Here is a 9,484-nt window from a genome sequence, read left to right as displayed (position 1 = left end):
TCCTGGATGGCTGCGCTGCTCTCATTCGCTCTAGCCAATCAGCGGCCAGGCTGAGCGGCGAAGAGTATCGCGGGACTTTCAAGGGGTCCACGTCCTGTTAGGGAGAGGAGACCAATGGTATGTCCCTTGTACGTACATCGCTTCTCTACCTTTTGGCTAAGATCAAGTGTAGTATCTTTTCTTATCAGTTGCCAGGAGGTGGTGCTATGCTGACCGTCCCTAGTACCCGGCGAGGGAGAAAGGGATGGCGGACGCTAAGCCTGCTGGCGTGGAGGTGGAAGCCTTCTGATTTGGACGGAGAGGCATGAGGTCGAAGCTGGAGGGCTTGGCCTCTGGCCTGGATTTGGTGGTGCCTGCCCCAGTCAGTTGTTCGGGAGAGAACCCTTGCTCCTCTTTTCGCCGGGAGGAGCGGTTAGTATTTCCCGAATGTGATTAGGTGGGAGGGATGGGGGTTGTGGGTAGTAGTCTGCTTAGGTGGGCTCTCCCCGACCTCTTCTCCTACCTTCCTGGCTGGAAAGGGTGCTGCTGGTCTGGGCCGGGGGTCAGGGACCATTGAAAAGCATGTGGAGATGGTGCCCCTGGAGTGGCAGTCTAGGGGTGCCATACATTGCACTAGTGTTTGAAAGGGGCACTCATCGTGTGGCACCTTAGGTCACTGATCTCCACATACACCTTTTTGACACCTGCCTCTAGGGCCGAGCCTTTTGGCTAGGACCAGGGGAATTTTTGTTTCCTGGCCGGAGGACCGGCCAACGTATTGCACGTTGGTCACTTTCCACTCACCTCTCCCACCTTCCTTCTCCCCCACTTTCTTTTTTATTTTACCTGTTTGTCACGTTTTTGTCTTCTTTTTGTTGGTGCACTGCACTTTATGTGTGATGAGTAGGGCGCTGGTCCTCGGGCCTGCTCTGAAAGTCTTGGGAGTGGGCAGACATGGCCTTCTGGCTTAGTTCGCCTGCTCTTATGGGGTCTCCCTTCGGGGGAGCCTCACCGAGGAGGGTTCTGTTTCGGCAGACCCTCCAAGGATGTTGGGTCCGTATGGCTTTGGCTGAACGGACCACTGTTTACTCGAGTCTCTGCCAGGAGCCTAACGCCCCGGGGGATCAGAGTTGGGTCCTTTTCGGAGGACCAATTGACGCAGCACCCGTCAGTTTTTTGTGTCACTCTTTGTGTGTGTGTGCACATTTTTCTGCACGCCACAGGCTTTTCAATAGAAAAAAATAAATAAAATGGGGACAACCATCGGTCACCTCCCCCAGTCACTCCCCTCCCCCACACAGTAAGAATCACTCCCGGGGTACATATTTAACCCCTTGATGCCCCCTAGTGTTAACCCCTTCCCTGCCAGTCACATTTATACAGTAATCAGTGCATTTTTATAGCACTGTTCGCTGTATAAATGTGAATGGTCCCAAAAATGTGTCAAGTCCATAATATCGCAGTCGTGCCAAAAATCGCAGATCGCCGCCATTACTAGTAAAAAAAAATAATAAAAATAAAATAATAATTCTATCCCCCTATTTTGTAGGCGTTATAACGTTTGCGCAAACCATTCACTGTTTTTTTTTTTTTTTACCAAAAATATGTAGAAGAATACGTATCGGACTAAACTGCCGCCGCAACGTATTTTTTTTTTTTAGAATCCACAAAGAATTCACGCCGTAAGTTACGGCGGCGTAGTGTATCTCTGGCGGCGTAAGGGCGCGGAATTTAAATGGATGTAATGGGGGCGTGTTTTATGTTAACCACTTAACGCCCGCCGCACGCCTATTTACGTCCACGGAATGGCACGTACAGGCAGATGGGCGTATATATATGTCCTTGCCTTCTAGCGGGTGGGGGGTCCGATCGGGACCCCCCCTGCTGCGGGCGGCTTACCTCGGGGAGCGATCCGGGACGACGGCGCGACTATTCGTTTATAGCCGCTCCGTCGCGATCGCTCCCCGGAGCTGAAGAACGGGGAGAGCCGTATGTAAACACGGCTTCCCCGTGCTTCACTGTGGCGGCGTATCGATCGTGTGATCCCTTTTATAGGGAGACTCAATCGATAACGTCAGTCCTACAGCCACACCCCCCTACAGTTGTAAACACACACTAGGTTCACAGTGGTTCTCAACTCCAGTCCTCAAGGCGCCCCAACAGGTCATGTTTTCAGGATTTCTTCAGATGAAATGGCTGTGGTAATTATTAAAGCAGTGAAACTGATCAAATCACCTGTGCAAAATAATGGAAAACCTGAAAACATGACCTGTTGGGGCGCCTTGAGGACTGGAGTTGAGAAACACTGCACTAGGTGAACCCTAACTCCTACAGCGCCCCCTGTGGTTAACTCCCAAACTGCAACTGTCATTTTCACAATAAACAATGCAATTTAAATGCATTTTTTGCTGTGAAAATGACAATGGTCCCAAAAATGTGTCAAAATTGTCCGAAGTGTCCGCCATAGTGTCGCAGTCACGAAAAAAATCGCTGATCGCCGCCAATAGTAGTAAAAAAAAAAAATTTTTATAAAAATGCAAAAAGTAAAAAATATTGAATTTTTTTCAAAATTGTCGCTCTATTTTTGTTTATAGCGCAAAAAATAAAAACCGCAGAGGTGATCAAATACCACCAAAAGAAAGCTCTATTTGTGGGGAAAAAAGGATGCCAATTTCGTTTGGCAGCCACGTCGCACAACCACGCAATTGTCTGTTAAAGCGATGCAGTGCCGAATCGCAAAACCTGGCCTGGGCATTTAGCTGCCTAAAGGTCCGGGGCTTAAGTGGTTAATACATCGTGTTAACAACGTAAACAACTTTTTTTTTAACTGCGCATGCACCGTCCATGGGGGTATCCCAGTGTGCATGCTTGAAATTAACCCGGAAAAAGCCAATGCTTCCGACGCTGACGTCATTCTACGCAAATCCCTATTCGCAAACGACTTACGCAAACGACATAAAAATTTCAAAATTGTACGCGGGCCATACTTAACATTGAGTATGCCTCATAACAGCACCTTTAACTATACGCCGGAAAAAGCCGAACAAAAACGACGTAAAAAAATGCGCCGGACGTACGTTTGCGGATCGCCGTAAATAGTTAATTTGCATACTCGATGCGGATTTCGACGGAAACGCCACCTAGCAGCCGCCCAAAAAATTACATCTAAGATCCGACGGCGTACTAAGACATACGCCTGTCGGATCGATCCCAGATGCCGTTGTATATTTTGTGGATACAAAACAAAGATGCGACGCGGGAAATTTAAAATTACGTTCATCTCCACACCCATTGCTTCTGATTTATTGTAATTTACCTTAAAGTTGGATAGCCCCTCATACTTGCGTATCTCAGATAGTAATGAGGGAAGGGACAATGCTGGAGAGGTTATAAAGAACAAAGGATCATCCGCATATGCGGCAAGTTTATGTCCCTTCCCTTTTGATGTTTTGCCCCTGATATCTGAATTGGCAATTATTGATCTTAAAAAGGGGTTCCAGCATCAGGATAAAAATGATAGCCGATAGTGGACAACCCTGTCGTGTTCCATTGCATATGGAAAAAGGTTCTGACAGTATGTCATTTAGCTTGACCCTGGCTTTGGGGAAGGAATGACCCAATTTTGCATCCCCTTCCTTAGTCCTATAGGTTGCATAGTAGCTCTCAGAAAGGTCCAGTCTACCCTATAAAACGCTTTTTCTGCATTTGTGGATATAAGCACTAGGGGAAAAACTTGAGAAAAATGTATAGCACTTATGACCCGTTGCGTATTTTCTCTACTTTCTCTCTCAGGGGTGAATCCCACGTGATCAGGATGTATTAGAGGGGATATACAGCAATAGTCTATTTGCAAGTATTTTCGTGAGAATCTTTAAATCCGCATTTAGCAATGAAATTGGACGGTAACTTGAACATTGGGACGGATCTTTCACCTCCTTGGGTATTACTGTTATATGAGCATCGTTTGCCCTCGTATCGAATTAAACGGCGCCAAAAATCTTGGCGCCCGTTTTTCAGAGACGGTCTTTTAATATCGCAGGGTAAACCCGTCCGGGCCAGGGGCCTTGCCCAGTTTTAGAGATTTGAGGGCAGCTGCGAATTCTTCTGTGGTAATTGGGCCATCTAGACTCATCTCTTTTGATACCAAACAATACAGGAACAGGATACAGGAACAACAAGCGCCCAGAGGCGATTAAGTTCGCATGTGTTGCGCTATATAAGTTTTTCATTCTTTCATTCATCTATGTCCTCTGCTGACTCATCCGGAAGTCTCTGCATTCCCGACGCGCCATCCCCTCCATTCCATTGTTGATCCTCTCATATAGGCTTGCATAGTAATCTCTTTTGCTCATGTTTCTTCTATACACATAATATTTAGTACAGATCTCTATCTGTATGAAGCGTTGGTGGTATAGTGGTGAGCATAGCTGCCTTCCAAGCAGTTGACCCGGGTTCGATTCCCGGCCAACGCAAGCACACATTTTCTTCCCCTCTCTTGTCTAATCTCAAATAAACTATATTTATTAATGACATGTTTGTTTAGTGTTGCATGCCACCTCCTATGATAAACAATTATTCTTGGTTTGAATGAGAATAACACACACATAGTGGTTACAGAATTGTGTCACTACTGACTCCTCCCAGAGTCAGCTTCAACTCCTTCGATAGCTCAGTTGGTAGAGCGGAGGACTGTAGAGGAAAATCACTCAGGAATCCTTAGGTCGCTGGTTCAATTCCGGCTCGAAGGAAGCTTTTTTAATTTTCTACAGCTCCAAGGTTTTAACCTTTGTTCCCATGGATAATGCATTAGTCATAGTTACACCATATGACGTCGAACACATTTTTAAATGTAGTACAAACTCGTATATAAGAAAACTGAGTGCATTTCAAAGAGTCTGGTTTAAACTATTGTGCTACTTTCATGTGCATTTAAAAAAAAGCATGCTGCATTTCTTTTCACTTGAAAGCAAATGGAATGCCTTGCAAAATCATGTAAATCTAACTTGGTAAAAAAAAAACAATGTACATAAATAATGCCTGAGGCTCCATTCACACCTGATCGAGGGCTGAATGAGCACCGATTCCACCCCCGCGTTTTCAAATTGCTGCAAAAAGCAGGGCGTGTTTGCGATGCCATTACTTCGTAATGCCACCCCAATCGTTGTGCGATTTTGCCGCAATCGTTGCAGTCCAATTGCAATGTGAAGAAGCTTGTATTCCTTGTTTTGCGATTAGAGTAGTTTACCACGTGACAATCGCAGCAAAATTGTAGCGCAATTGGAGTGCCAATAACCACTTCAGCCCCGGAAGAATTAGCTGCCCAATGACCGGGTCATTTTTTGCGATTCGGCACTGCGTCGCTTTAACTGACAATTGAGCTGTCCTGCGACATTGTACCCAAACAAAAGTCCTCCAGTCCACCCCCCCCCCACACACACACACACAAATAGAGCTTTATTTTGGTGGTATTTGATCATCTCTGCGGTTCTTATTTTTTGCACTATAAACAAAAAAAGAGTGAACATTTTGAAAAAAAAACACAATATTTTGTACTTTTTGCTATAATAAATATCCCCATTTATAAAAAAAAGCAAATTTTAATGCCAATATGTATTCTTCTACGTATTTTTGGGAATTAAAAATCACAATAAGCCTATATTTGGTTTGCGCAAAAGTTATAGCATCTACAAAATAGGGGATAGATTCATAGCATTTTAATGTATTTTTTTTTACTAGTAATGGCGACTTTTTTTTTTTTTTTTTTAACACATTTTTGGGGCCATTGTAATTTTTATAGCGATCAGTGCTATAAAAATGCACTAATTACTATGTAAATGACACTAGTAGGGAAGGGGTTAACCACTAGGGGGTGATCAAGTGTGTTCTAACTAAAAGGGGGATGTGACTGATTAGGGCAGTGGTTCTCAACCTGGGGTCGGGACCCCCTCGGGGGTCGAATGACGATTTGCCAGGGGTCACTAAATCCTGGGCTGTTCCTGAAGCCCGCGCTGCTCTCCCAGCCTTTTCGCAGCCACCCGGCATGGCTGGGGGTCAGTGACTACAGGCCAGCACTGCCACTCATCCCAACTCCCCCCAGCAATGGGACCATTGTCATTTCTCTTCCGTTCATAGACGGACACAGCCTTCTTTGACATTAGGGTTATGCTTCTTCCTACCAGGAGAGTTTAGGCAGAATTTAACAGCACTTAAAGTGTTAAAACCTTTCCTTTGTGCCGATCCTCCCAGGGGGCGTGGCTCCCCCAGGCATAACCCACACCTTGCTCTAGGAGCCTCAGTCTTTTTCTGCCTAATGACAGGAGAGGAGTCAGGCACTTCTAGAGTCCTGTACTCTGGAGTTTTTTTCTTGCGATTTTTCTCGCTTTTATTATTTTATTCCTGGATTTTTTTATCCTGTGAATCTTCTATCAACAGCCGACTGGGTGACAGGCTGGGTCCTCGACCTTTGTGGTCCCCCCATGTTCGGCCATCGAGCGTGTGCCGGCCCTTAGCTCAGCTTTGGGACGTCCACGACAGGCCCTGTTGCTCCAGGGGCGGCCGGGGAACTTCGGTTCTAGGGCACACATATGACCGGTCTCTATGGCCTTGACACAGTGTGTCTGGCCGACAGCCATGCCGTTTACAGACGTTGGTTCTGTCTGGGATACCTCCAGCCGGGTAGTCGCAGGACGGCTAAGTAGTGGCCCCTTACTCAGGTAAGTGGTCTGGCTGCAATGTTCCATGGGGAGGTCGACTGAGGGTTTTTTCCCTGCTTTCCTCTCTCCCTCCTTCCCTTGTGGGTAGCGGTGAGGGTTTTTTTTTCTGGGGCTCATATACACCCAGACCCGTGTGTGTAGCGGGGGCTGTGTGTTGTCACTACAGAGGGCTATGGTGTTCACTGCAGGGCCTTTCATGTGTGTTGTGAGGTGATTTTTTTTGTGCTGACATTTGCTGTGTCACTGTCTTTTTAAATGCTGCGCAACGGCCGCCATTTTACCGGAGCCCCGCTCTATATAGCTCGGCGGCCATTTTCCTGTGGTCCTATGCGGTTTTCTCAGCATTCGGCGGCCATCTTGCTTTTTCGTCTGCCTCGTGTGATGGCTTTGGCGCTGCAAAAGACCGCGGATCTGTCTGAGGAGAAGACAGACACAGCGTTGCACGGCTTCTCAGCACACCTTGTCCTTCTCAGACCGCGCTGCACCGGGTGTGGTGGTGAGTACCAGGGGCCCCCATACTCTGCAAAGGCAGCAAGGAGGTGACCAGTGGGGGTTTTTTGTCCTGTTTTGCAGGGTGGGTGACTCGGCGCTGACACTATGGAACCTGAGCCAAGTCTCCCTCTCCAGCTGTGCCTGAGTTAACCCTTAACGTCCCTTCCCCTGCCACATCTGTTATGTTGGCTGTCCTGGGTTTCTTGCCAGGTTTGAAGCAGCTAGTGCCCGGATGGGGGGTAAAAAGCGCCCCTCCCTGAGCCTGCTTCTGGGGATGTCTCTGACACAGAATCGCTGTTTTTCTGGTTCTGTTATGTCAGAGGCTGCGGGCTTAACCCACATGAATAGTGAGGATGACTCTGCTGCAGAGTCAGTTGCTGGCAAGAATTTGTTGGAGCTCTTGTTTCTGCGGTGCGTGAGACTCTAAAGTGTTTCCTTGTGTTCCTTATTTGGACAATATGTTATACAAGGAATGGGATGCACCGCAAAAAGTTTGTCAAAAAACTTTGCAAACCCGTTACCCCCTTGAGGGGGACTTTTAAAAAAAGAAAAAAAAAAGTAGGTCTCTCCTCCGCCAGTGGACTCCCCTGTGTCCAGACTGCGCAAGGCCACCATGTTGCCTGTGGAAGGGGCTCCTGCATTTCAGGATCCCGCTGATAGGAAAATGGAGGCCGTGGCCCGCTCCCTATTCACGGTGGTGGGTTTGGCGGTTCAGGCCCCGACTGAAAGATCGATGCTCCTGCTGCAGGAGCTGGAAGAAGGGGAAGCTTCCGTGTCCTCTAGGGACCTGGCTGAACAATTGGTTCAGGGTCAGAAATTTCTCGGCGGCCATGGATACGATCCGGGGCTTCCGTCTATGCAGTGGTTCTGCGCCGCCTTGTGTGGCTGAAGAGCTGGTCTGCGGTCTAGTCCTCTAAGGAGGCCTTGGTGATGGCCTTTAAGGGTGAACAGTCCTTTGCTTAAATCCCCGCCTCGGGGTAGCAGCGCACCTGATACCGCATGCCTAACAAGTCTGCGGACATACCTGCTTCCGCCTGAAGGTCTGCTCCCGCCCGTGTCTCGGGTGGGAGACTGGCTTTGCACATTCGTGGCTCGGTGGAGGTCTCTCCTCTCCGACCGTTGGGGTTGCGAAGTGGTTTCCTTGGGGTACAAGATTGAGTTTCTCTCTTGTCTGCCAAACCGTTTTTTTCCCTCCGGTTCGCCGGTTGGCTCTGTCAGGGGCTGTCCAGGATCTTCTGGTCAGGGGAGTGATTGTGCCAGTTCCCTCGTTGGAACGGTCTCAGGGGTTTTACTCCATTCTGTTTGTGTCATCTCTGGATTACCAGATTCAATTGAGTCATCTGCTCATGTCTCCCCTGGTGTGGTGGCTGGCGTTTCCGGTGCTTCGGGCCGGAAAGTAATTTTTCTGCAGGCCACTGGACAGTGGTCACGACGGATGCCTGCCTCTCCGGTTGGGGAGGGGCGCTTGGGGCACCCAGTCAGCCCAGGGGCACTGGACTCAGTTGGAGTCATGCCTACTGATCAACGTTCTGAAGCTCCGAGCAATCAAGCTTTGCCTTGCCAGGTGGTCCCTGGATCTACAGGGCCGACAGGTTGGGATCCTGTCCGATGACGTAGGTTGATCATCAGGGAGGCACACGGCGTTCTGTTGCAGCGACGGGGGTCGCGCACATTCTTTCGGTGGGCCGAAGGGTCCGTATCGGCTGGGTACATTCCGGGAGTACGGAATTGGCTAGCCGACCTAAGTTGCACTACACTGGGCCAAGGAGAGTGGTCTCTCCACCGGCAGGTGTTTCTGGGTCTGTGCCAAAAAGTGGGGCACTCCGGACGTGGACCTTCTAACGTCCCGTCTCTATAGGTAGGTGCCACATTTCGTGGCCAGGTTTAAGGACCCGTGGGCGGACACGTCAGGCGCGTTGGTGGCTCCTTGGGGTCACTATCGCCTACTTTACACCTTCCCTCCTCGGAAGCTTCTTCCTCACCTGCTGCGCAGAGTGGAAGCTGTAGGGATTCTATCAATCCTGATTGCCCCAGATTGGCCGCGTCGCTCCTGGTACGCTGACCTGGTGCGTCTGGTGGCAGACGCCCCCTAGCGTCTTCCCCTGGGAGTTTATCTTCTGTTACAGGGTCCGATCTTCCACCCTGTTTCACAGCCACCGGCTTTAGCGGCGTGGCTGTGAGCCAGGGGCTGAAGGACCGCGGCCTATTGGGCTCGGTGGTCTCTACCGTGCTGCGTGCACGGAAGTCTACCTCACGTAGGATTTCTCATCATGCATGGAAGGCCTACATCTCTGTGTGTG

The 9,484-nt window shown here is 48.9% G+C and overlaps 2 non-coding genes across 2 annotated transcripts; both read left to right on the top strand.

Moving 5' to 3' along the window:
* Positions 1-4,379: 4,379 nt before the first annotated feature.
* On the top strand, positions 4,380-4,451 carry TRNAG-UCC. Its single transcript has one exon. It is a non-coding gene; the product is annotated as a tRNA-Gly (tRNA).
* Positions 4,452-4,637: 186 nt separating this feature from the next.
* On the top strand, positions 4,638-4,727 carry TRNAY-GUA. The gene is given in 2 exon segments: positions 4,638-4,674; positions 4,692-4,727. It is a non-coding gene; the product is annotated as a tRNA-Tyr (tRNA).
* The last annotated feature ends 4,757 nt before the right edge of the window (positions 4,728-9,484 follow it).

The sequence above is a fragment of the Rana temporaria genome, chromosome 4, assembly GCF_905171775.1.
Source record: "Rana temporaria chromosome 4, aRanTem1.1, whole genome shotgun sequence".
Lineage (NCBI taxonomy): Eukaryota > Metazoa > Chordata > Amphibia > Anura > Ranidae > Rana > Rana temporaria.
This window is presented reverse-complemented; position numbering and strand designations above follow the sequence as displayed.